At 38.1% G+C, this 24272-nt stretch overlaps 1 protein-coding gene across 2 annotated transcripts in view; it reads left to right on the top strand.

Moving 5' to 3' along the window:
- The first annotated feature begins 632 nt into the window (after positions 1-632).
- SLC13A1 (solute carrier family 13 member 1) overlaps positions 633-24272 on the top strand; it is an 88629-nt gene continuing 64989 nt past the window's right edge. For both annotated transcript variants that reach the window (XM_087723675.1, XM_087723676.1), the window contains exon 1: positions 633-800. The gene's annotated coding sequence lies outside the window, so the exon portion shown is untranslated. The remainder of the gene's footprint in view (positions 801-24272) is intronic.

Raw genomic sequence — 24272 nt, 5'->3', positions numbered from 1 at the left:
TAACCACATGGGAACCGTTATGGGGATCATAGGACTCAATGAAATGAACTTGTCAGTCTGGCCATTATAGAGTTGGAGAGTTCTGTAGTTCTCACTAATATTTAATCTATTCCAAATGTTTCAGGAAGCGAGAGAGAGAGAGAGCTAGATAAAGGCAGCAATTGGTTACTGGACAATGCAATGGAAATCATTGGCTCCAGCTGAGGAAAAGAAAGGCTCCATTTTAGACAACAGCAGTTCTTGGGTAATGCTGCCCTGCACTGACATATTGGGATTATTGGAGCTTTGTGTCTGTTCAGAAAGACCAACTGTGTCAAAGTAACTTTATCACCGAGGGACCTTTATGATCAAATTACTCCTGAAGAGTTTAACAAAGCATTCAAATTTATTTTCAAACCTAGTCCAAAAATTGTGGTTTCAATTGTGCTACATTGAAAAGCATGTCATGAAATTTGAAGCAAGGGTTGAAGAGTTCCTTGTTTGGATAACTGATTATTTTGAAGCAGGAAAGAAGAGAGACTTAATAAGAGGTGGTTTCCTCTCACCTCTTTTGTCATTGCCACGCCTCTCAATATACACTAGGAGTATCTCTTCCTTTAATTTCTCTTCCTACGTGATGGATCATTACCTTAAAGATTGACGAAACTGGAATACCTGTCCTTTGATCTACTATTAGCTGAAGCTGTTCCCATAATAAATTCAGCTCCCATCTGGGTTTTCCTGCTCATTTGCCAGGATGATCTGATTGAACACATTGTTCTGACCTATTGTAAATTGGACTTACTCTTCTCCAGTTGCTGGTATGTTCCTGAACATTTTTTTCTCTCTCTCAAGTAGCTTTAACAATCTGGTTTTCAATATCTTTCTTGGTCCTAGTCTTTTATTAGTTTTATAAAAGAGTTGGGTTTTCTTCATATACTTTCAGCAAAATAATTGTAATGGGCAACATGGGAACCAAGAAAAGTGCCAGCTTCAGCTAATATAAGGACAGTGCAGCTGTTTAATATAAATGTATTCAATATCTTCTGTGAGATCTCTCTGGGAAATACAAACTTTTATCAGTGCCCTTTCAGCCTGAGCATGAAGAATATGCTTATCCTAGAGAAAGGGTTACATTCCCCTTGATTTGTTTAAAAACTTGCGATCAAGTTCTGGACAAAAGTAATCTGGGTGGAGTAAGAAAAAAGTAGGTTTTTGAGTAATAGTGAAATTTTGTCTTATACCCTTAATGCTTCTTAAAGTGGAAATAGATGAATTTCATGTTTGGTATTTCTAATTTAGAAATCTGGATGGATACTATTTAAAAAGGGCATTTTCTTCTTTGGCATTGCTTATGAAATCCCACAGAATATTCTCAATCATAAATCAAAGAAATACCATGGCATGTGTTAGGCAAGTAAAGAGACTAACTTAGAGTCTCTTTAAGCTAAGTTCAAATGGAGGCACCACAATTTATATTTTTCCTCATGCGATTCTATAAAAGTTTAACTTTATTTGATGAAATTATCATGGCACAGTTTACTTTGGGCTAATCTAATTTCTGGGGAACAGCTGTGTTGGCAAACTATAAAATTACATTCTCTGCTGCAACATTCTGATGAACTCCAGTTATACTGCAACTTCCTTTATAGGTGAAACTCGAAAAATTAGAATATCGTGCAAAAGTTCATTTATTTCAGTAATGCAACTTAAAAGGTGAAACTAATATATGAGATAAGACTCATTACATGCAAATCAATATAGTTCAAGCTGTGATTAGTCATAATTGTGATGATTATGGCATACATTGTGGCAGTGATTGCTGCAAAAGGGGCCCAAACCAAGTATTGAGTACATATGCATGCTTATACTTTTCAGAAGTCCGATATTGTTCTATGTACAATCCTTGTTTTATCGATTGCATGTAATATTTTAATTTTCTGAGATGGTGGATTTGGGGTTTTTAATGAGCTGTAAGCCATAATCATCACAATTATGACAAATCACGGCTTGAACTATCTTGCTTTGTATGTAATGATCTTATCTCATGTATTAGTTTCATCTTTTAAGTTGCATTACTGAAGTAAATGAACTTTTGCACGATATTCTAATTTTTCAAGTTTCACCTGAATAAGACTGAAAAGCTCAAGGGAGCACAGCCATTCCTCAAGAAATTTGTTTAACTACTACTTCTTTTTTTTAAGAGAAAAAGACACTAGTGCTAAACAACGTTGCAGGAGGATGTGTTGATCTGGGATGTAACGGAAACAGAAAATACAGAAACAAACTTTCCTTTAAAAGATAAATATGATATATGATATAAAGGAAGATACAGTATATACAGATATAGGAGGTAATGAAGTCAACAGTAGTTTTCTGCTGGCCTGTTGGTTAAAGTTTTGTTGATATTATATGACATTATATGACATAGTGCTTTTACAGCCCTCTCTAAGCTGTTTACAGAATCAACATATTGCCTCCAACAATCTGGGTCCTCATTTTACCACCACCACCACCACCCCGGAAGGTTAAAAGGCTGAGACAACTTTGAGGCTGTAGATTTGAACTGCCGAACTGCAGCTAGCAGTCAGCTGAAGTAGCCTGCAGTATTGCAATGGCTGTTCTATCCCTGTCTAAGACATCTTCATTATAGTATCGCTCCTCTGCTCTATGCAAGACAGTTAACTTTGTAAAAGTGTCCCCATCTGACACCTAGCCTGTGGCATATAAAACAATAATTGGGAGAAGATTGCTAGTGAGCCCACCAAGATTTTTCTCGAAGATGAAGTATGAGATGGTTCCACTTCTCTCCCACTAAATTTCTTAGTTTTCTTAGTGAACTAGGACCGTGATGGTGAAGCAACAGCATGCGAGCCAGAGGTGGCATGCAGTGTTCTCTCTGATGGCACGCAAGCTGTTGCCCCAGTTCAGCTCTTCTGGCACGCGTGCTCACCTCCCACCAGCCAGCTAGTCTTTGTGTCTCTGGTACACATGTGTAGGGGTGGGATGCGTGCAGGGGGAGCCTTGTGCATGTTTGGGCGCATGTGTGTGTGCATGCACACATTGCATTTTGGGGGGTTTGGCATGTGCACATGCATTTGCACACACATACACATACACTTTGGGCACTCGGTCCAGAAAAGGTTAGCCATCACTGAACTAGGACATACTTTTATTGCTCTAAATCTAAATCAGAAAAGGCATATTTGTAGAAGATCGCTCATGGTATAGCATAGACACTTCTTCATTCATTTATATATTTATTTTTAAATTACACTATGTTTTTGTTTTGGATAACTCAAGACAGCAGATGTCAAGGAGGTTCAAAAGATACTGTGATCCTTAAAACCAGATTACAGATTCATTAATATCAATAATCACTAATAAACAAGCCCGCTCATCTTCAGCACAGGAAATTGTGTTTTTCTGCTAGAGAGAATGAGCAAAGTATTTTTTCCTCGTCTAGTCTGTGTTGTGGAAATAACCTTTATGATGTCCTTCAGATCTTACATGAATGTGGATCCTCTGTTAATAAAAGTGGCTTAATTTTTTTGGGCTTCAATGCAAGCCTGAAAAGATACTGCTGGTGGTGCTGCCACTTAAATGCATTAAAATTAATGCTGTTCTTCTAACTTTTATAGAAATTAACCTTTTAATTTACATTACTACCTACGTCACTTCCCAAAATATTTTCTGAGGACTTTTGTGTGAATTTATGTGTTAATTTATGCCCTATTAGGTGAAATAAAGAATGATCAAGCTGTCTGTTGTTAAAAAGTATTATGCATTTTCTTTATTCTCCTCTTAGGATTTCAGAGATACTTTGCAAATGATTGTCATGCTCCTTTAAAGAGTGAGGAAAGGGTCAAATTATGGAAAGTATTCATTAAAATATCAATCAGAAAATATCAAAAGGCCACAAGAATGCTTAGTTCTATTTTCTTGAAGTTCAGGTTATCTGTCAAAATCCAAGTGAGTTATAATCAAAAGGTGATGTCTGGCAACATCCTATGATGATAGATGATTCAGAAAAATAATTTGGTTTTCAGATACATGAAGACTATTACTATAAGTAGATTGCAGAACTGGAGATGATGTTGATCTGTCATATTCAGCAACAAATATCACCAAAGGAGTTTGAAATAATCCATCAGAGCAAATCTATAATGTAAAAAGTCATATCAGTTAAAGCGGTATTATTATTTCAGGCAGAGGAATCTTGCTCTTAGTTGAATTTAATTATTTTCCTTAAAGAACATGTCAGAAAATATTAAGTGTTAAGAGACACATTGAATCATAATATCTAATGGCATAAACTTTTCTTAAATGAGAATTTCTATCCCACAAGACTAAAGAGAGGTACAATGCAAAGCAAATTATTTCAAGAAGTAAGCTGATTTATCTCAGCCTTTAGCAATATTTATAATCTATGTATCGATTATAGCTTTTATTAGCCCCATCCAGAATAGCTGTCATAATAAATGCAAATTATGGAAATTTGAATCCAACAGGTCCCTTGCTATCAATTATCTTGGTATGGATGTTAGTGGTTTTGAATGGCTCCTGCTCTGTTACAACCAGGAAGAGCAAGAAAAGTCTCTTCACAGCAGAATATCTGTGGTGACAAGATAATGGGGAGAGATGTTTCTTTATTGCCACCATCATATCTTCCTTTGATAGAAATACAAGACTTCTCCAATAGTCTTTTTTCTATCATTTAATTAACAAATGCCCAGTCTTGATTCAGATCTACCAAATTATAGTGTCACTGCTTTTTCTCATGCTGGTACTAGAAGCAAGTTAGATGGATTTTCCAGAAAAGAGAAAAGACAGGGAGTATGACCCATGGTGGCTAAGTTGTTAGAGTGCAGTACTGCAGGCTACTTCTGCTGATTGCCAGCTGCCTGCAATTGGCAGTTCGAATCTCACCAGGCTCAAGGTTGACTCAGCCTTCCATCCTTCCAAGGGGGGAAATTTCAATGGAGGCCAATAGAGGCCAATGGAGTGAATGGAGCCAATAGAGTGAAAAAAAATAAATTAGAGAAGGGGAACTGAGTATCTAATTAGAAGAAAAGCAAGTGACATTTCTTATTTTATCTCAGACTCTGGTATCTGGAACTCAAAGCCAGGGTGACTCATACAGTGAGCGGTGTTAAGATTGTAAAATCTTTGTTTCTTTGATATTATGGCTGTGAGTTTATAACTATCTCTTAAATATGAGACATGAACTTTTAACTAAATGAAAATTGAGAAGGAAATAAGAGCGCCGGTCATGCTGAATACTCTTCAGCTGCCTAAAATGAATAGCTAAACCCCTGCTTATGGATAGGAAGACTTAAAAAGATTTGATAAACCTGTAAAGCAAATGTTTGATAAGACTTAATTTACAAGTGCTTAATAGTTTACTTGATGAAGTAAAAACCATGCTAAATATGTGCATCTTTTGCAACAATTTTATCAGTTTTAAATTGTGCAATTTATTAAAAGAGCGTTTGCCTTAGTGAATGATTTTTTAAGAAATAGGGTTGATTTAAAAACCTACAGAGACATATGTCTTTCAGAAAGTTTGACAAGTGTTCTTAAAGAGCTTAAAACTCTTAAGCATGAGTGGAACCTGTTCAGCTTCATTCAAAGATACATAAAAGAGATATTTTAGCAAATAACCTGGAAAAGAAAATACATATATTATACCTTTGGCAATTTCCTTGTAACACCCATTAAGCTTAGACACATCTGAGAAAACCTGTTTGGCAAGATTGTTCAGACAAAAGACGACTTCTCTCACATTTACTTTGGGTTTAGTTATGTTGCCATGTTTAGATGGATTTCTCTCTGTTGGGCTTGAGATAGAATGTGTACTGGAGTGAAGGAAAATAAATATGCAAGCAAACAAAATGATAAAATGGAGTAAGACATTCTCTCTGATGCTGCCATGCTGATAGGCATGTAAACAAGGATCTGAGAATATCTGTATAACTGATATTTTTGCATTTTGACTAAATGATTCTAACATAATAGGAACTATGAACTGAGTTCATAGACCCAAGTTATTCAAGACAGGAAAATTGAACAAGATAGAGCAAGGAACCAAGGCCCAAGGTAAAAATCAAACATAATCCCAAAATGACAGTCATAAATCAAATATTCAGCAGCATCTTCTCTGCATACGTGAAAATACTTATTTTAAGGGATACTCAAATGAAGCATCTACCTAGTTAGACCAATACAAAGGCATTGATTCTAGCCTTACAAAAGTTTAAGAATAATAAAATCTGTGTTTCTAGTTAATGACAGTCTAACAGATCCCGGAAAGTATAAATGCCAGGGTACCTGAATATTGAGTATCACTACACTCAGTTGGGGAGGAAAGCTATGGAAAATCTAGACCGCATACTAAAAAGCAAAGACATCACCCTGCCAACAAAAGTGTGTATAGTCAAGGCTATGGTTTTCCCAGTTGCAATGTATGGCTGTGAAAGTTGGACCATAAGAAAGGCTGAGTGCCAAAGAATTGAGGACTTTGAACTATAATGCTGGAGAAAACTCCCATGAATCCCTTGGACTGCAAAGCGATCAACCGGTCAGTCCTAGAGGAGATCAACCCTGACTGCTCTTTAGAAGGCCAGATCCTCAAGATGAAACTCAAAATACTTTGGCCACCTAATGAGAAGAAAGGGCTCACTGGAGAAGAGCCTAATGCTGGGAAAGATTGAAGGCAAAAGAAGAAAGGAACAGCAGAGAATGAGGTGGCTGGATGAAGTCACTGAAGCAGTAGGCGTGAGCTTAAATGGACTCGAAAGGATGGTAGAAGACAGGAAGCCCTGGACGAATGTTGTCCATGGGGTTGCGATGGGTTGGACATGACTTTGCAACTAACAACAACAGCAACAGTATGAATATTTAGTGTTTTTTGACTGTTTTCCTGTCTGCCCAAAAAGCACACATTTTTAACTAATTGTTTTTTCACTAAAAATATATCAAGAGCTAATGAAACAATCCTGACAAATACCATATATATAAATCTAGAAACCAAACTCTTGTAGACTACTTTACCTAGCAATTAAAAAGAAAAGGTGTTGCTCTGCATTTTACAAAATTGCAAAATAAATTGAAATGCAAAACAACTGATACATAATTATATGCTCTAAATATGGAGTGAGGGGGGGGAGTTTTTCCATTGGAGATCTAAAATTCTGAAGCCTTACAGAAAAACAAAAACTGAGGAGTTACCACAAACTTCAATTCTGAATACCCAAAAGTGCATATATTCATGTTAACTTGTCACTTCTATGTATACCAAAGGGGATTATTCATTTCCTTTTAAATGAAATCTACCCTACACAAATTCTCTGGTCTCAAAAAGAAAAAGGAAGAGTAGAAGACATTGCTTCAGTTTCTAAACTACCAAACTTTTTAAAAATGTGTCAATGATACATTTAATCAATGCCAGATAGCTTGAAAATCAAAACTTCCACACTATAGTCATTAAGATAAAGTTGAAATAAACTTGGAGCAAGGATGGATTTGGAAATAAAGGGTTGGTCAAATAACCTCTATAATGAATATAATCAGTAATAAAGATCTCTGGTCCATAGAATATTGTTCAACTTCTCCTGGGAACAGAATTAAAGGCAGATTTCAAATCCAGAAAAGGCTACATATAGGCCTTTACCAGATGCAATTGTTGGATGAAATATCCTCCTGGGTTCAGTTCCAAGTGGGGGGAAAGACACTGGATTCATGGAAGTTGCTTGGAAAGGTTTATTGATGGTGGACAGGACCACATGGTTGGAGGTATTGGGGAAAAGGGGGATCACATACCTTGAAGATATTGAAGAAAAAGGGAAGAGATACTGAGAGTGCCTGGGTTTATGCCCTCTCTGGGCTTTTGAATTTGAGCTTGTATTCTGATTGGTTGTCAGACTCCCAATGTAGCCATGCAGGGGTAACTTTGTAGGTTGCATTTGTGTTCCAGGCTTGGTTGAGCCTTGCTGTTTGATGTAATCTTCCCAGGTGTCATGTGGTAAAATGGGCAATTCCTGCTCTGGCTCTGCCTGAAGTAGGTAGATCTTTGTTATGTAGAATAGACTGGCTCAGGCCTTAATGGCCCATTGACAAAGTTGAAAGGGGTGGGGGCTGAATTTCTGCCTCCCTTTTAGGGGGAAATATTCTTCCCTTTTAAAATTTCCTAAAATATTTCATTTTCTAGGAGAGGGGTGGGTGCTAACTTTCTACACTAGCATATTGTTCAACTAGGTGGCTCAGTACAGTATTCTAATGTAGCTCTATCCTTCCTGAAGGTTACCTATAATCTAGCACCTGGTAAGCACTTCTCCAAATTATAGTTTCCTACTCAAATAGCTGGAAATTATTGAAAGCAAGCTAATAGACCTATAATTGGCAGAGCTGACTTCCTCACCTTAGTTACAGGTAACAAACGAAATCATAGATAAATAGGTTGTTCTATTAGTTTGAAGCTGCCAGAATAAACATTTATATATAGCAACTATTATATAATAGCAGAATTATATAATCAGACCCAAAAGCTTTCTTAGGATTCAGCAAAACTTAAATTCCTATCTCAGAATGAACTATTGGAGCTCAGGCTGGAAAGTCATGTATGTATTGGAAGAAATGTCCATCTGGGTTCAGTTCCAAGTGGGGAAAAAGACACTGGATTCATGGAAGTTGCTTGGAAAGAAGGTTTATTGATAAACAGGATCACAGGTCTTGAAGATTTTGGGCAAAGAAAAAGGGAAGAGATGCTGAGGGTGCCTGGGTTTATGCTCTCTTTGGGCTTTTGAATTTGAGCTTGTATTCTGATTGGTTGTTAGACTCCCATGGGGCCATGCAGGGGTAACTTTGTAGGTTGCTTTTTGGAGTCCCAATCTTGGTTGAGCCTTGTTGGGTGATGTAATCTTCCCAGTTGCCATGTGGTGAGTTCTGTTGCTAGATGAGTAAAGGGCTAATCCTACCTTTGTTGGATCTTGGGGGAGGGCATTTGCCTATGACTAGACCTAGCTATCTCTTTATCTCTTAAGTGCGGACATCTGCTATGGGCTATTGAGGAGGGTGGGGGCTATTAAGAGTGAATCTGCTTTCTGCATTAAAAAAACCCACGTTTCTCCATTTCTCATCCAGGGAAATATAATATTCTGCCTTTTTAATATTTCCTAGAATATGTCATTTTTCTAGGAGAGAGGTGGGTGCTAACTTCCTACACATGTTAAAATCAAGAGCCCTGTAGTTAGCAATAGCCTGTTCTATTTTTCAGTGAAATAGTTTTTCCATTAGAGCACTGTTTTTAAACCTTGACCACTTTAAGATATGTGGACTTCAACTCCCAGATTTCCCCAGGCAGCATGCTCTCTGGAGAATTCTGGGAGTTGAATTCCATGCATTTTAAATTTGCCAGATTTAAAATGTGTGAGAAGTGTTGCATTAGAGAACAGAGGAAAATCTACTGCACTTCAGAATAACTTGATAGCAGTGCTCAAAGAGGAGGAAATCAAATCTCTTTGTGGGTCCAGCAAGACAACCCTTCTTCCTTCCACCTCTAACCATTACAGGTTTAAATATTTTATTTGGATATCAATACTGGTGAGCTAGGTTAGATTATACCTGCAGTGATTATAAACCAGTCTGTGCTCTTTTCGGCCTAGTGAAGTCTTTAATCAAGCCAGGTTTGAGAAGATTGGTTTTTTTAAGTAAATTATTCCATCCTCATTCCAGGCATCCTGCAATACAGCTATGAAATATGCATTGGCATAGCCACGAAAAGCAGATCTAATATTGTTAGCTTCTTTTGCTGCTGCTTTGAGAATTAGAATCTGGGGAGAAACAAACAAACAAACAAACAAAAAGTATGTTTGGTCTGCATAGCTTCAGACTGCTGTACTTTATTATACTGTATCTATAAAAAGGAGGATTCTGAGGGTTAGGAGGCAGCAACAATCAGCTTATCAGGCTGAGTATGAAAGACAAATATTCAATTTCTGTTTAAAGGCTTAGGGAAAAGCTGCCAATTGCAAAACAAAACAGGAAACAAAAAGCCCCTAGCAGAGGCTATAATGTAGCTGACTATACAGGAAGCCTCATCTGACATAAATTTGTATTTTCCAGATAACCAAAATAAGGATTTGGTGAGAACAATAGAAAAGTGAAGTGGCTTGTCTTCAAAAGTTCTGGGTGCTCCATCACTGGAGGCTTTTTAAAAAAGGACTGGACAATCATTTGTCTGAAATGATATAGGGTCTCCTGCTTGAGCAGGGGGTTGGACTAGAAGACCTCCAAGGTCTCTTTCAACTCTGTTATTCTGTTAAATTCTGTTAAAGATTCTATCAGTGAGCAGTATATTGAGGTAATCTGTCATCCAAACCAGGCCAATATTGGAAAAAACAATGATGTTGAGATTTTTAGAAGACCTATCGACTAAAAACAAGAAGAAAAAGGAGCAAACAAAGCCCTTCATATTTACGAGTAGAGAAAGCATTAGAAAAGAAAAGATCATAATCATGGCCAATAGGCTGGCTGGGGAATTCTGGGAATTGATGGCTGGCTGGGGAATTCTGGGAATTGAAGTGCACAAGTCTTAAAGTTATTAAGGTTGGATATCCCTATTTTACTGCATCCCAATATTTTCTTATCAAATGAAGGGGAACATAAATTAATCAGCTAAAGACTATTCATCTCTATTTAGTTAAACCCTTCAGGTCCACAATCACAATGGAAGACATATCATAATGAGGTGAAGGACAAGAAAAATTAAAATTTAACTTTATCATCAGTGAACGTATGGATGGAATTGCTCTCAGGAAGTCTCTGGAACAACGCTTGTGCCGAAGCAAGATAATATGCCAGCTATCTAGGAGCTGAGTCATTTCTGCCTCAAGTGACTGGGAAAATGATGAAATTTTATAATGCTGGCCTCTTTTTTTTTAAAGAAAGAATAGGCTAAGAATAAGAATAATATATTTGAAAAATGTCTCTGCCAGGTTTTTGAATCATTAATCTTTTATTTATGAAGCAAATTCCATAGTCATTATTATATTAGGCTATTCCAGTTAAAAAAAAGCTCTGAAAAAAGAGTAGCAATTAACAGGCTAGTAAAGAAGGATTTTTTTTATTTTAAAGTTGGTTTGTTGTGCCTTCATGTACCCTATCTGCATTTTGCTGCTTAAACTTGCTATATATAAATTCAGTTTATAATGTCTGTTTGTGTGCCCGTAAATGTGTGTACACAACTTTCTGTGTGCACGAAGACCTACCCACAGGAAAGAAAGTGATTGGCAGGTGCCAAGGGAACTATCCAATATGGAACCTGTTATAGAGTCAAGCCAAGGCAGAATTAGCTTAAAGATGAAATATGGATATGCCTTTGGTTGGATTCTTACATTGTGCCAATGGTTAAATTATGCTTTATTGAACAAGCTGTAGTTTGTTCATAAATTAGTGCTATGCCACTGTGATGTATATAACAAGAAATCCAATTCATACAATGTGAAGCTAAAACCATGAAAATTACTTTAGGACTTAGCATTTTGTATGGATTAATCTGTTTAATGTAGTTTGATGTAGTGCTTAAGACATCTGGCTGGTTCCAGATCTACTTTAGGCGTGAAGAAAAGTGTAGAGACTTGTCCAGGCAGTCACCAGGAGACAAAATATGATAAATTTTGTAAAAAAAAAAATTACAAAGAACATATGACAATTATTACTTATAAAATGCACTACTTTTGAAATAATGAAATTTGGAATAGAAATTCAAAACTATGAAATGGGTGAAGTCTACAACAGATGTTTGGTCCTGTGTAGTTTATTGACAAGTGAATTATAATTGAGTTCACTAGCCATTTCTAGATAATTAAATAGAGCACAATTAGCTTGTAGCACCCAGTGCATGCAAGCTGACTTCAAAAAAGGTAGGTTAGGATCAGCTATGGCTAGTGTTTAGATTATAAAGAAATACCAGGACTAATAATTAGATCACGAAAATGAAAGCCATCTATTCTTTTTTTGCTGCTCCACATCCAGGAAATTACATAGATTCAAACTCCATTTGTCTGTACTAATTATGTCTTTAATGACAGTCTTATTTTGTTGATTTTAGATGTTTTTTTAAACAGTGAAAACAAAGTTTGTTTAAATCTTAAAACCTTAACCCTTAAAAATGCCTCCAGGATGGATAATAATTCTTCTGATACCTTTCCTTGCTCCTTTGTCATCACCAATAACTCGAATCTATTACTGTGAGAACTTAATGACAGGTTGCCTGAGGACAATTGGTGAAAAGCAAGGCTGACAAATCAACATATAATTTATAAAGAAAACTCTTTAGGAGAAATCTTTCTCCTAAAGTTCCTAACAGAAAATAGCAATGTCCTTAACATTTGATATCATTAGATACTACATACTTAATCTCATACTTAATCTTAATTTTAATACTTAATCTTAATTTCATTCTGTAAACGCATGGAGGATAGTTAATGGTTCTTTGTATTTTCATCTCAAAATTTCTTTTGCATTAAAACAGGGGTTTTCTAGAAGGCTGTAGAAGTGCAAGTCTGTTGTGACTCAGCAGTTCTGCTGTGGGTTTTTTCGGGATACAAGATTCAGTATGCAGCTGGGGCTTGTGGGAGGCACGTTTGGAGATAAAAGGACGGATGCTGCCACGCCCTAGTCGCTGGAGTCAACGTTCCTTCATGTGTTCCTTGTTTGGTACAACATTGCTTGATTATTAATCGTGATTTATGCTTGTTACACTTGGATAAGTGCTTTGGTGTTTCATGTAAACCTATCTGTGGAGACTGTGGAAGAAGTGCAGTGCTTGCAAGAGTTTTTGTTTTGCATTCTTGTCGGAGACTTGTATTTATGTTATTTCTGGGCTCGAAGCCAGTTTGAACTGAGAACTGATAAAGAAAGACTTCCTTTTAAGTTGCCTTCCTGCGTTTGTTAACGAGCCGTGAAGGGGGAACAGAACATGTACCTATGGATGTCACACAGATTTGTTCCTGTGGGAGGAGCCTGTCGCCGAAGGAGCTCAACGGAGCCCCTTTCAGAGTTCTGGTCTGTATATCTAATTAAGATCAATAGATATCACCCCTTTCTGGCAGAAAGGGGCAGGCAGAAGCTCAGGTGCTAGGATTTATTCGTAGTTCACAGCCCCCTTTCTTTTTTTTTGGGCTGCGAACGGAGAAGAGATCCAGCATAACTGAGCTCTTATCTCCAGCCAGTTCCTCGCAGCTGCCTTTTTGCAGCCCTAGACAGACGACCCCCCCACTCAGGACAATGATAAATTGTTTAAAGCAACTTAAGGCAAACGAGCGGGTCTCACTCCTGTGATGTTTTTTTTTTTTATAACTATCTAAATACCAGCCTAGTTTTTCCTTTGAAACTTCTTTGTGCAATTGGGATACAAAATGGCGTTTTTACTGTGTTGGTGATTGATGACGCAATTAACCGGCTTTATCTTCCCGGAGACTGCTACTCATTAACAAGCAAAATCTACAAATAATTTATTGAGAACTGACCAGGTGAAGACACTGTTTATCTGTTTATTCTCAGCTTTTATCTATAATGCCTCCCAGATCTAAGCAGGCAAAAAAATCCCCCCCGCATGTGCTTAAAGAACTTGTTAGTAAATCGCTGCCTTTGTCTCCTACACCACCTACTGGAGATTCATTGACACAGGAGCTTTTCTTTCAAATAATTAATGACTTTAAACAAGAAATTAAAGAATTTGTGCTGGATTTATGCGATAAAATACAGATTAAAATTGCCCAAATAAAGGCAGATATGTTTGAAGTTACGTCTACTTTGACAGATTATATCGAAGAAATGGAGTCTAAACTGGAAACTTTGGAGGAGGCTAATTTTAATTTGACTTCTAATATCCAAGCATTACAACAAGAGATTAGAAATACTCAAACACAACTTACAATGATAAATTATAACAGAAAGGTGTCTGCAATAAGAGTCAGAGGACTGCCTGAAAAGAAAGGAGAGAACTTGAAACAGACGTTTGTAGAAGCTTTCAGCCAAGCGGTGGGAGGTCCGGGACTCAATTTTGATTGGAATATTCGAAAAATCTATCGCCAGAATTTGCGTGTAGCAGAGCAACGACAGCTTCCAAGAGACATAATTATATACTTTTTCACAAGAGAATCCAGAAATGTGATCACTCAAAAGTTTTACAATAACAGGCTACGAATCGATGGCCATGATTTGTTTGTCTTTAAAGAGATCCCGCTCCAGATGCTGCAAGCAAGGAGAGGCTATACTTTCTTAACCCAAGAACTTAGAAATCGTCAAATACAGTATAAATGGGAAGCTCCAGTTGGAATCACAGTTACATTTGAAAATCAAAGATTTCATATTAATTCTGTTTCGGAAGCTCGGGACTTTTATTATAAAACTCTGAAGGCGGGGCTTCTTGACTCACTCGGAAATGCGGAAGGACAAGGTGAAGGAAAGACAAGCAGCAAGTCACTTGGTTACAAGAAGGAGGGAGTTGTTCCCCCCCTACTGGAGAGGCAGAAGAGCGGAAACTGAGGATTTCGTCATATTCTCAAAGCAGCGGGACACGTGGTGATAAGGGAGAGGGTAGCCTTCTCTTTCCGAAAGGGCAGAAAAGTAAAGAATATAGATCCAGCGATGTCTTTAAAATACTTTTTAAGCTTTTGGACTGATTAAAACTTTAGGATTTCTGTTTGGTATGAAATGGTAAAGCTGTGTACTGATGAGGAATGGAAAGAAGCATTGCTTATTCTAGACAGATATTATACGGGACTTTTACAAGACTTATTTGAATCTCAATCCAAACTGCGCATGAAGTGTTTTCTGTGAGGAAAGCGGGGACTAAGATTTATTTGAATTGCGGTTTGGGATGAATGGAGCTGAGAGGAGTGGGGCAGAAAGGAAGGTGGAACGGGATATTGATGAAGGGATCTTGGGATTGAACGAACTGGTATATGCAATTTGGGCTTGGGAGGAATAGAGACGTGAAACGAAGGGTAGGAAGATGAGTAGCGAAAGCATGATTAGACTGCTCTGTATTTGAAGATAAATTGATTTTTGTATAAACTAATATTTGAATATAAGGTTAAGAAAGGCTATCTGGAGAGTCTACAGGAAGATGGGGGTAAATATCAAAGAAGTAAGGGACGAGGACAAAATATAAATGGAATGATTCACACTGTTTAAATTTTAAGAATGATGGGAGGCTGAGCATAATGCAAAAGAATTTAAAAAAAAAATTTTATTTACTTTTTCGTTTTTTCTTTTTTCTTTTTTGGAGTGTTCTTTTTATGTTATTTTCATTATTATTGTTAATAAGATATTTTGAAGATGAATGGTACTGAACTGTGCCAGGTGTGGGACCTGGGAAGTCGGAGGGGGTTAGGGAGGGGGGTTCATTGGGGGTGGGTGGGTGGGTGGAGATATAGTTTCAATATATAGAATAAGAAGAATACACTTGTATACTGTTGATCCTTATCTTTTCTTTGTATTTTTCTCTTTTTTTTCTTTTCTTTTTTCTTCTTAGCGTAAAAGGAATAGAGAAATGCACCATAGTGAGAAGTGGAGGAAAGGAAGAGGGAGAAGTAAGGAGGGAGGAAGAGGGGAATGTAAGGATGAGAGGGGAAGGAGGGTGAGGAAGGCGAGAAAGGAAGGCAGGAGGGGAAAGGGAAGTAGGAGGGGTGATCGTTGGAGGGAGAAAGGAAAGTTGGAGGGGGAGAAGAAAGGGTGTATGAAAGTGATAGGTTGGGTTTATGAGTTGTGTTTAGGTTGGGGTTTTTCTTTTCTTATTATTATTATTGTAAATATCCAGTATATAAGTGAATGTACAAAATTGAAAATGAAAATGAATAAAACATTTAAACAGGATGTCACACAGATTTGCATGTTCACCACTGATTGGTTCACCAAGCGGTGGGAAATTTAAAGTGCTGTCAGTAGGTGGGTGGTCTACTGGAGCTCCTTAAATAGAGAACTATGGCAGCCTGCCGCAGTTCGTATTGCAGCAGCTAGGGAAATAAAAGTTGATGAAAGTATCCAGAGTCTAGCCTCTCTTCATTGTGCGCCAATCTAACACTGGTGGCGAAGGACAAAGGAACTGACCATCCACCTCGTGGCATCCGCGGCCAATTTACAGCAAGGACGACCCTACTCCGACCAACATCAGGATGGCATCACACACATCCCCCACACCGGCAAAGTCCCATACTTTCAAACTCACAGGTTCCCTCACCAGTGACTATCCTAGCTGTGGTTTCTGTAAATATGAAGTAAACATACCTGGAGAACATTATTTCACCAACTGTAATTTAACGTGTTCTGAGTTATAAAAATAAACCCAGTTGTACTTTCCAAATGGTGTGAAAAAGTGGTAAATATGTAAAAGATTGTATAGAGCAGTGTTTCTCAACCTTGGTAACTTGAAGATGTCTGGACTTCAACTCCCAGAATTCCCCACCCAGCGAATGCTGGCTGGGGAATTCTGGGAGTTGAAGTCCGGACATCTTCAGGTTGCCAAGGTTGAGAAACACTGGTATAGAGTGTTGACTAAACACATAGAGTAATAACGCCAGTAAAAAGGACTGCAATTGAACAACAAATCTGTGAAAACTGTCAAAAGAAAGCCCTGAATAGAACTCCATTTTCTGGATGAAACCAAAGAATCGAGTTTCAACAAAAGATTTCTGAATTTTTTAAAAATTTAAATATTCCTAAAAAGTCTGAAACTGAAAGATTTAGAATAGGGTTACAAAAAAATCAAGTTGTTTTTAAAGATTAGCCCATAATATTCTTAATTTCTTAGCAAAAAGCCTAAAGAGTTTATATATGCATCATTTCCCCATGAAGGGACTTGTCTTCATAGCGTAGTGTTTCACAGCTATTGCTGCAACCTGTCCTCATTAGTGTTAATTGGGCACAATGATGGCTGGATAATTCTAGAAGATGCTGTAAATTACTAGTGATAGATGGCTTGCTTTTAATAAGGAGCTTTAAATGTCCTCCTTACATCCAGACAACATTATTGTAATAAGCTATGCTTAAGAGCCTTTAAAGATGGTCCAAAAAGTTTCTCTAGTATAAAATGCACCCACTTGGTTGCCTGAGGAAAATGCAGACCAATATTTATTTACTTCACCATATCTATTAAGAATGTTTGATATCTTTTCTCTGTCAATAAGAAGGTAGGATTTTGCATCATTATGGTTGATTGCCAATTCACTTTCATTCCTAACTGATAAATTTAACCCACATTTCCCAAACCTGAAGCTTCTTTGAAGGAATAGTAGGTAGTCCTTGTAGTAGTCCTGTAGGTAGTCCTTGATTTACTAGCATATGTTTAATGATGGTCCGGAATTTGATGGCCACGGAATGGGTGCTTTATGTCCTGTAAAGAACCTCCGGTCATCGGAAAATGTTGCACTACACCTGTATGTTATATGATAATGATCTAGAACCTAGATCATTATCACATAACATACAGGTATAGGTACTTAGCAACCTGTTCACACTTATGACTGGTTGCCAAGCTCCTTGCAGTCATGTGATTGCCATTGTAATCTTTGTTGGCTTTTCCAGGTAGTCAGTGGAGAAGCTATGAAAGAAAGTTGCAAACTGCTCCCATTGCCACAGAGCTATGATTCCCTCCTGGAGGATTATGCTGGGAAGGAATCTAAGCTCTTGAATTACCCCACCCCCACCCCAGGCAGTTCTTTGAGAGCAAACAGACTGCTTGCCTGTTCTGACCAAGGCTTCCCAAGAGCACGACGTAAACTCCTTGTCCCGACAAAAACCCCTTTTATTAATTTACTGTGAATTCTGCTCATTCACATCCAGCAAAGTCTTTCAAGGGAGGATTTTCAGTCACAGACCTTATCTGGCTTGGAGACCTGACGGGCTGATATCTGCAAAACTTGGCAAGGAGTCTCAGAGAGTCATTAACCAATTAAGCAAATTAATTGTCTCCTGCAAACTCCACTCCCCTTTCGCTCCTCTTTTATTTCCTCTGGGAAGGACCATTCATCATCCACTTGTAGCTTTATTCCCAAGTCGACCCCTGATCTTTAGCTGTTCCCTTCATCTGACAACTCTGTGCATGTGCACACTGGGAACAGGTTCCAGCTGTTCATCTGCCTCGCTGATGTCTGACTCTGAAGGCAGCTGATAACTGACATATGGCTCTGTCCCACTCTCTGCCTCTGACACACAGCCCTCATCAGAGCCTTCCCCAGACTCCAGGACTGGCCCATGTTCCTCCCCAACCTCCTGTCCAAATCTGCTGCCAGCTCTGCTGGCCACTGGTGGGCTACAACACTGCCAAAGGGAGGGGAGAAATGGTGCAAGCTGCAAAAATGAAGGTTGACTCCTGAAGACCTGAGGTCTATCCCTGCAGCCTTTTGGAGGAAATCCCTTAGAGGGGAGCTGAATTCAGTAGGCAGTTCTTTCACTCTATCTGCTTAATGGCCTGGCAGATGCTGAATGACTGCAACCCAAAATGCTGGGATTGTGGTTGTTGAACAAACCAATCATGTGGATGCCGTGCTTAACAACCGCTTCACTCAAAGACTGAGATTCTAGTCCTAATTGTGGTTGCAAGTTAAAGGCTACCTACATTGCATCTTCTAGAATTCACCAATCAGCACAAACTATGCTGAGAATTTTGAGAGTTTTTGTTCCTACATCTTGAAGACACCCAGATTAGGAGAGTTTACATTATTGAGATCAAAATATAATTTGGGTCAAAAAATAATTCAGGTTAAAAAAAACCTACCCGTTTCCATACAACTTCACTTAGCCTTTCAAAGTGCTTGTGAAATATACCCAAGATATATTAGAATGATGATAAGCACCTATGATTAAGTCTTAGTTTAGTGACCATCTCTCTTGAAAGTTCTGCATAGTTTCCAATGAATCTGGTTATATTTATTCCAGATATCTTTCATTAATGTTTCTTTATGGTTTAGTTTAAGCTGATTTGTTCTTATGTGCAGGTCTTTGTTTTCTGAAAATTATTATTTAAAATAGTTGTGTGGAACACTGCAACGTCAGATTTTTGTTTCCCTACCTATTTGAAATGTTCAGTTAATTGGGATGGAATGAACAGGACTATCATTTGCTTGAATGGTTTTGTGCTTACTGCATTTACAATAACAGCTTCACAATTCCCAGATCTTCATAGAATGACATAGAATTGTAGTTTGTACAAATGGTTCCTAGGATTTTGTGTGATTTCATTGTAATAGGTGTGGGTTTTGGGGGGTTTTTCCTGGGGTTTTGTGTGATTTTATTTTAATAGGTGTACTTTACCTATTTACCTTTATTTAGTGGCTTATGGTCAGACAAAAACACCAAAAATATCCCCTTGAGCCCAAGAAAAGGCATCCACAGAAAATCCTAACCCCATCCACATCAGAGGTGAATTACTACTGATTTGCACTGGTTCGGGTGAACCAGTAATGGACATTGGGACTGGATTGCTGAACTGGTAGGGCCAGCTGGCTGGCCATGCCCCTGAACCCGTTCTCCAGTCACCCATGCCATTGCTGGCATGTTTTTATTCATTTTATAATGTTCTGCACATGTACAGAACAATTAACAGGCAACTGTGCATGCGCAAGCAATGTGTGGTGGGCACACACACAAAGAGCGTATGAAGCAGTAATGCCGGCAGCAACCCACCCCTGATCCACATGTCTAAACTGGCCCTACACATTCACACAGCACTGTTATCTAAGTCCAGCTTTCAACCCTTACTCTTCAACCTAAAAAGTTCAGCTTTGACTTTTGAAAGGTTGGCTGCCCAATTGTGATCTGTTCAATTAAACAAACCATGAGCTAAGCTCCAGAACAGTAAAAACCTCCACCCAAGCTTCTATGTGTATCAAGGGAATAGTTTAGCAGACTGTAATCCTGGCAAAAATCTAAAAAAGGGTGATCATAATGACATACTTGCTGTTAAGTGGTCCATTACATGTTTAAACATGATCTGACTTGCCCTTTTCTATAAGCTTTAAGGAAACTTAATTGCTAATAAAAGCAGCTTTTTTGAATTTATGAGAAGCTGAAACTAGTTTTGTTGAGTAGATTCAGATAAGTAAAGTGAAATATTGGTTAAAAATACTACAGCAATAGCAGTAAGATTATTTAAAAATTACTGCTCAAGGTAAAAAATTACCTTGAGGTAAGATGGACAACAAATAAATAAATAAAATGAATAGTTGCTCCCATTTAAACTTGGGCTGATCTTTTTGTTTTGAATCTAAAATGAATGGTTGTTGAAGAGATTTCATACAGTATTGTTAACTGCTTAATTATGATTTCTCTAAACTGTATTATTCTCCTAAGTCTGTCTTTCTGCCTTCATTATATTTTTACATTTACTTGCTAAAAGTATCTGCTTTTATAAATCCTAAGTGAGTTATATAATTTACCTCTTTGTCACTGTTCATATCTGTTTTAAATCAAACAGCTTTCTGGAATAATATCTTTCCTATTAAAAAAAAGTCTCAGAAGAAATACTAAGCTTTCTGTCTGTAAGAATTATTTTTCCCTCCAATTTGATTAACAAAGAACGGCAGAATTTGGAAATGAAACAGGCTCATTCTTCTGACATAGGGTACCTGGCAGGCTAGCATGGCCATTGGCAATTCGCAATTAGGTTGGGAATTAGGATACTTTTAAGCTGTTTTGGAAAAGGATCTTCAGAACAGACCATTTCATATTATATCTGGTCCTTTGACTGAAAGAACATATCATGCAAATAGTCTTCACCTAACAACCATAATTGGGATGGCCAAATCCATTGCTAAACAACGTGATAATGAAGCAAGACATCACATGACTGTGACAGGCTTACAGCTTCTGCCATGGTTGTTAAGTGAGACATCACGTAATCTGGCTGTGAAATATACAAATGGTGAATGCATGACTGCAGGACCCTGACAGTTGTGAATTCCTGCTGGTTACAAAGTGCTGAAATCTAATGGTGGCGGGGGGGGGGGATGCTGAGACAATTGTAAGTGCAAGGACAGATTGTAACATTACTTTTTCAGTGTCATTGTAAGTTTAAATGGTCACTAAAAAGAGCTATCATTAAGTGAGGACTATCTGTTAACCTTCTTAGATTTAGTCAAGATGATTTGTACAGTGAGATTATGTAGCCCCCTCTCAGCTTTGATATGATTTAGTTGTTATCTAATCATGGGGGAAAAAATCTAAGAAGTTTATGTTTAGGGATTTGCATGAGCTATAGATGTAAACTTGAAAGAGCGCTGAAGCAAGCAAGCCGTTTACATCAACTGATCTTCCAAAAATGGACTTGACTTGCAACACATCTGTGAAGCACCAATGTTGTTCCTTCATCCTGAAATACATCCCCTCCCAAAAAATCCCATTGGCTTTAAGTTGGAATTTAATACAACTCACCAAAAGAACAAAGACCATAGAAGGAAACTTGAAGGTCTTCTGCTCCAATCACCTACCCATGGTAGAAGGCCCCATACCAGGAGTGTTGAACTTGTGGCATCATGTTGTCATCATGTGATGCATTGCAACTCCCTCCCCCTTTGCTAAACCAGGAGTGGCGCTTGATGCATCTGGCCCATGGGCCACAGGTTTGACACCCCTGCCCTATACGATTTCAGAAACATAGCTGTCTAGTCACTTCTTGAAAACTTCCAGTAAAAGTCAAACCTTTCCAGTATAAAGGTAAACTAAGGGGATAAAAACTAGTCTTCTATTCAAGTCACTATAGTGGTTTGGAAATGTCCTGTTAGTTTAGCACAAACCTGAGTATATTCTGAATGCATGTATCTTCCACTAAGTGGTAAAGTAGCCCTCCTACACATTTTGCAACCAGGAGTAGAGCATTTGTGTATTCAGATTGGGGCAGGGGTCGGCAACCTTTAACACTCAAAGAGCCATAAAGGTCCTAACCGGAAGCCACCTGTTCAATTCTGGAGCTGACTGGAAGTCTGGTTCCCTCACTATAGAATCTCCTCCTAGCATGGCATCCTTTTTCCTCTACCTGTCCTAACCGAAAGCCTTATCAATTGTGGAGCCGACCGGTGACAGGGAGCTGCAGCAGAAGGATGAAAGAGCCACATGCGGCTCCAGAGCATGGGTTGCTGACCCCTGGATTAGGGCTACAGACATGGACTGTAAAAATCAAAATAATCACTAGATAGCAGTAAGAGGTAGATAAAACTATTTCTTTGTTGCTGTTAGTGACCAACTGATTTTTTTTTTTGCAACTCAGCAAACCATAAATGGAAGGCCTAATTTAGAGGAATGTGCACCAAGCTTTTATTTTAAATAATATAAGGGGATTTGAAGCATGGATAGCCATGTTTTTCCATCCATAAGATCTGCTTTTGGAATGGCTACTATTACTCCCAGGAGAAACTCTAGCTCTCTGAAACATATAATTAACCTTACTGCTAGCGACTAATGTGATAATAATTAACTTCAATAATTAACTTCTTTGAAGAAAGATTACAAAAATACATGAAGGGAATAGTCAGCATTGGCATTTAGCCAAAGCAACCAGTCATGCAATCTGTAATGTTGAAGATAATAGATTAATACATTTATATTTCCAGTTACTGATTAGATATTGTTATCACGACCTCATGTTCATTTCACACTAATGTTTGCCTGATCACTGTCAGTGGACAGTATACTGAGCTCTGAAGATTATTGCTCTTATTCACCAAGTTGACTGCTACCTTCCCAATTAACTATTACTTAAAGAGAATAGTTTGGTATCTGAGTGAAACCAATTAAATGAAGAACTGGAAACTATTCTATCAAACATACATGTTCAAACAAGTACAGTTTTCTGAATCTGATTAAGGATATATATAAGAGCCAAGGTGGCGCAGTGGTTAAATGCAGCACTGCAGGCTACTGCTAGATCAGCAGGTCAGCGGTTCAAATCTCACCGGCTCAGGGTTGACTCAGCCTTCCATCCTTCTGAGGTGGGTAAAATGAGGACCCAGATTGTTGGGGGCAATATGCTGACTCTCTGTAAACCGCTTAGAGAGGCCTGAAAGGCCTATGAAGCGGTATATAAGTCTACTGCTATATACTACATTCTTTCCTGTCTATCTCCTCTTTTGCTCCATTCTACATCTGAATTGACCAATATATGAGCTGTTGATCCTTTTAAATTTGTTTGATCACAAATGATGAGAGAAAGAGTGGAATTGTGATGAAAGTGGGTGAGAAATCCTGCACTCTGCAAGCACTGTGCAAAAGTAATATGTGATGGAATGTAGTCTTTATTTCCATGTAGAAGGAGCTGTTTTCTGGAAGAGTAAGAAGTAGTTCAGTTCACATAGTTCAAGGGTGTCAAACTCAAGGCCCTGTAGACCAGATGTGGCCTGCAGTCTGCTTAAAACTGCCCCATGGGGCAGCCCTGGAAATAGCAAAGGACCAACCTGTGGTCCCTCTGTCAGCGAAAATGGAGCTTAGAAGCGCCACCACTAAAAAACAAAACAAAAGGAGTTTGTGACAGTAAGAGGGTGAAGGCAGCCCCTCCCTAATGGTTTCCAGAATATATGTTTAATGTAGGGAATAATCTGCTTCAGTTTGGCAAGATTCTGTCTACAGGTGTGTAACAATAAAGAAACATGCTGGAAGAATCATAATGTTGTGGTGGGATTCAATTTTTTTTACTATCAGTTCTGTGGGCATGGCAGGGGAAGCATATTGTAAAATCCCCATTCCCTCCCAATCAGCTGGGACTTGGGAGGCAGAGAATAGATGGGGCAAGGCCAGTCAGAAGTGGTATTTACTGGTTCTCTGATCTACTCAAAATTTCCACTACTGATTCTCCTGAACTGCTCAGAACCTGCTGAATACCACCTCTGATATTTGGTTTTTGGAGCCTAATATAAGCTTAAATTAGACCAGGTGTCTTCAAATTTTTCAGCTCATTGAGCCCTTCATGATCAATCCCTTTCAGATGGGTAATCAATTCCCTTTTTAAATAGAAATAATAAATACCACTTTAACTAATAGTACTATGAATAACATTTTAGAATAATAAATGATAGTCCCATTGATCGTTGGAGGTTAATATTCACCATTTTGGAAAACACTGGATTAGACTATAAACGAACTGCTGATATAGAAACTAAGGGATTCTTTTACATTATCAGTGTAGGTATTTGTAAATGATCTCACATGTAACAAATATGCCATGACTAAAACAAAAGGGAAATAAAATTCATGTTGTAAGCTTGTGTGTAGTAGTGCCAAGAGTGAACATTTGGGTCCTT

The sequence above is a fragment of the Thamnophis sirtalis genome, unplaced genomic scaffold (assembly GCF_051295495.1).
Source record: "Thamnophis sirtalis isolate CommonGarterSnake01/CBP01778 unplaced genomic scaffold, rThaSir2_p1.2 scaffold_9, whole genome shotgun sequence".
NCBI lineage: Eukaryota > Metazoa > Chordata > Lepidosauria > Squamata > Natricidae > Thamnophis > Thamnophis sirtalis.
The sequence above is the reverse complement of the archived record's forward strand: the minus strand, read 5'-3'. Positions and strand labels throughout refer to the sequence as shown.